The following is a 3914-nucleotide window of genomic DNA, read 5'->3' as shown; positions in this document are numbered from 1 at the left end:
ACACGGCACCGGGGTGTTTGGGCGCACGTCTCTGCGGGGGCCGGGGTGGGGTGTTCGGGCACACGGCTTGGTGGGGGCCGGGGTGGGGTGTTCGGTCACGGCACCGCGGGGGCCGGGGTGGGGTGTTCGAGCACGGCACCGCGGGGGCCGGGGGGGCATTCGGGCACGGCACCGGGGTGTTCAGGCACACGGCTCCGCGAGGGCCGGGGTGCGGTGTTTAGTCTCACGGCATGGCGGGGCCGGGTGGCGTTCGCGCACGGCACCGGGGTGTTCGGGCACACGGCACCGTGGGGGCTGGGGTGGGGTGTTCGGGCACGGCACCGCGGGGGCCGCGGGGCGTTCGGCCACGGCACCGGGGTGTTCGGGCACGGCACCGGGGGGCCGGGGGGTGTTCGGACACGGCACCGCGGTGTTCGGGCACACGGCACCGCGGGGGCCAGGGGGCATTCGGGCACAGAATCGGGGTGTTCGGGCACACGTCTCCGCGGGGGCCGGGGTGGGGTGTTCGGGCACGGCACCGCGGGGGCCGGGGGCGTTCGTGCACGGCACCGCGGTGTTCGGGCACACGGCACCACGGGGGCCAGGGGGCATTCGGGCACGGAATCGGGGTGTTCGGGCACACGGCTCCGCGGGGGCCGGGGTGGGGTGTTCGGGCACGGCACCGCGGGGGCCGGGGGGCGTTCGGGCACGGCACCGGGGTGTTCGGGCACACAGCTCTGCGGGGGCCAGGGTGGGGTGTTTGGGCACAGCACCGCGGGGGTCGGGGGGCGTTTGGGCACGGCATCGGGGTGTTCGGGCACACGGCTTCGTGGGGGCCGGGGTGGGGTGTTCGGTCACAGCACTGCGGGGGCCGGGGTGGGGTGTTCGGGCACGGCACCGCGGGGGCCAGGGGGGCATTTGGGCACGGCACCGGGGTGTTCAGGCACAGGGCTCCACGGGGCTCAGGGTGGGGTGTTCAGTCACGGCAGGGCGGGGGTCGGGTGGCGTTCGGGCACAGCACCGCGCGGGCCGGGGTGGGGTGTTCGGCCACGGCACCAGGGTGTTCGGGCACGGCACCGCGGGGGCCGGGGTGGGGTGTTCGGGCACGGCACGGCGGGGGCCGGGGTGGGGTGTTCGGCCACGGCACCGGGGTGTTCGGGCACGGCACCGCGGGGGCCGGGGGGCGTGAGGACACGGCACCGGTGTGTTCGGGCCGGGGTGCGGTGTTTGGGCACGGCACCGCGGGGGCCGGGCATGGCACCGGGGTGTTCGGGCACACGGCTCTGCGGGGTCCGGGGTGGGGTGTTCGGTCACGGCACCGCAGGGGCCGGGGTGGGGTGTTCGGGCATAGCACCGCGGGGGCCGGGGGGCGTTCGCGCACGCCACCGGGGTGTTGGGGCACACGGCTCCGCGGGGGCCGGGGTGGGGTGTTCGGGCATGGCAGGGCGGGGGCCGGGGGGCGTTTGGGCACGGCACCGGGGTGTTCGGGCACACGGCTCCGTGGGTGCCGGGGTGGGGTGTTCGGGCATGGCACCGCGGGGGTCGGGGGGGGGGCATTCGGGCACAGCACCGGGGTGTTTGGGCACACGGCTCCGCGGGGGCCAGGGTGGGGTGTTCAGGCACGGCACCGCGGGGGCCGGGTGGCATTCGGGCACGGCACCGGGGTGTTCGGGCACACGTCTCCACGGGGCCGGGGTGGGGTGTTCAGGCACGGCACGGCGGGGGCCGGGGGGCGTTCGGGCACGGCACCGGCGGGGGGCCGGGCTGGGGTGTTCGGGCACGGCACGGCGGGGGCCGAGGGGCATGAGGACACGGCACCGGTGTGTTCGGGCCTGGGTGGGGTGTTCGGGCATGGCACCGCAGGGGCCGGGGGGCGTTCGGGCATGGCACCGGGGTGTTCGGGCACACAGCTCCGCGGGGGCCGGGGTGGGGTGTTCGGTCACGGCACCGCGGGGGCCCGGGTAGGGTGTTCGGGCACGGCACGGCGGGGGCCGGGGGGCGTTCGGGCACGGCACCGGCGGGGGGGCCGGGGTGGGGTGTTCGGGCATAGCACGGCGGGTGCCGGGGGGCGTGAGGACACGGCACCGATGTGTTCAGGCCGGGGTGGGGTGTTCGGGCACGGCACCACGGGGGCCGGGGGGCGTTCGGGCATGGCACCAGGGTGTTCGGGCACACAGCTCCGCGGGGCCGGGGTGGGTGTTCGGTCACGGCACCGCGGGGGCCGGGGTGGGGTGTTCGGGCACGGCACCACGGGGGCCGGGGGGCGTTCGGGCACGGCACCAGGGTGTTCGGGCACACGGCTCCGCGGGGGCCGGGGTGGGGTGTTCGGGCACGGCACGGCGGGGGCCGGGGGGCGTGAGGACACAGCACCGGTGTGTTCGAGCCGGGGTGGGGTGTTCGGGCACGGCACCGCGGGGGCCGGGGGGCGTTCGGGTATGGCACCGGGGTGTTCGGGCACACGGCTCCGCGGGGGCCAGGGTGGTGTGTTCGGTCACGGCACCGCGGGGGCCAGGTGGGGTGTTCGGGCACGGCACCGCGGGGGCCGGGGGCGTTCGGGCACGGCACCGGGGTGTTGGGGCACACGGCTCCGCGGCGGCCGGGGTGGGGTGTTCGGGCACGACACGGCGGGGGCCGGGGGGCGTTCGGGCACGGCACCGGGGTGTTCGGGCACACGGCTCCGCGGGGGCCGGGGTGGGGTGTTTGGGCACGGCACCGTGGGTGTTCGGGCACGGCACCGCGGGGGCCGGGGGGGCATTCGAGCACGGCACCGGGGTGTTCGGGCACACGGCTCCGCGGGGGCCGGGGTGGGGTGTTCAGGCACGGCACCGCGGGGGCCGGGTGGCATTCGGGCACGGCACCGGGGTGTTCGGGCACAGCACGGCGGGGGCCGGGGGGCGTGAGGACACGGCACCGATGTGTTCAGGCCGGGGTGGGGTGTTCGGGCACGGCACCACGGGGGCCAGGGGGCATTCGGGCACAGAATCGGGGTGTTCGGGCACACGTCTCCGCGGGGGCCGGGGTGGGGTGTTCGGGCACGGCACCGCGGGGGCCGGGGGCGTTCGTGCACGGCACCGCGGGGTTCGGGCACACGGCACCGCGGGGGCCAGGGGGCATTCGGGCACGGAATCGGGGTGTTCGGGCACACGGCTCCGCGGGGGCCGGGGTGGGGTGTTCGGGCACGGCACCGCGGGGGCCGGGGGGCGTTCGGGCACGGCACCGGGGTGTTCGGGCACACAGCTCCGCGGGGGCCAGGGTGGGGTGTTTGGGCACAGCACCGCGGGGGTCGGGGGGCGTTTGGGCACGGCATCCGGGTGTTCGGGCACACGGCTTCGTGGGGGCCGGGGTGGGGTGTTCGGTCACAGCACTGCGGGGGCCGGGGTGGGGTGTTCGGGCACGGCACCGCGGGGGCCGGGGGGGCATTCGGGCACGGCACCGGGGTGTTCAGGCACAGGGCTCCACGGGGCTCAGGGTGGGGTGTTCAGTCACGGCACGGCGGGGGTCGGGTGGCATTCGGGCACAGCACCGCGGGGGCCAGGGTGGGGTGTTCGGCCACGGCACCAGGGTGTTCGGGCACGGCACCGCGGGGGCCGGGGTGGGGTGTTCGGCCACGACACCGGGGTGTTCGGGCACGGCACCGCGGGGGCCGGGGGGCGTGAGGACACGGCACCGGTGTGTTCGGGCCGGGGTGCGGTGTTCGGGCACGGCACCGCGGGGGCCGGGCATGGCACCGGGGTGTTCGGGCACATGGCTCTGCGGGGGCCGGGGTGGGGTGTTCGGTCACGGCACCGCAGGGGCCGGGGTGGGGTGTTCGGGCATAGCACCGCGGGGGCCGGGGGGCGTTCGCGCACGCCACCGGGGTGTTGGGGCACACGGCTCCGCGGGGGCCGGGGTGGGGTGTTCGGGCATGGCAGGGCGGGGGCCGGGGGGCGTTTGGG

The sequence above is a fragment of the Cibotium barometz genome, unplaced genomic scaffold, assembly GCF_041138505.1.
Source record: "Cibotium barometz isolate CiBa-2024 unplaced genomic scaffold, ASM4113850v1 ctg506, whole genome shotgun sequence".
In the NCBI taxonomy this organism is placed as follows: Eukaryota; Viridiplantae; Streptophyta; class Polypodiopsida; order Cyatheales; family Cibotiaceae; genus Cibotium; species Cibotium barometz.
The sequence above is the reverse complement of the archived record's forward strand: the minus strand, read 5'-3'. Positions refer to the sequence as shown.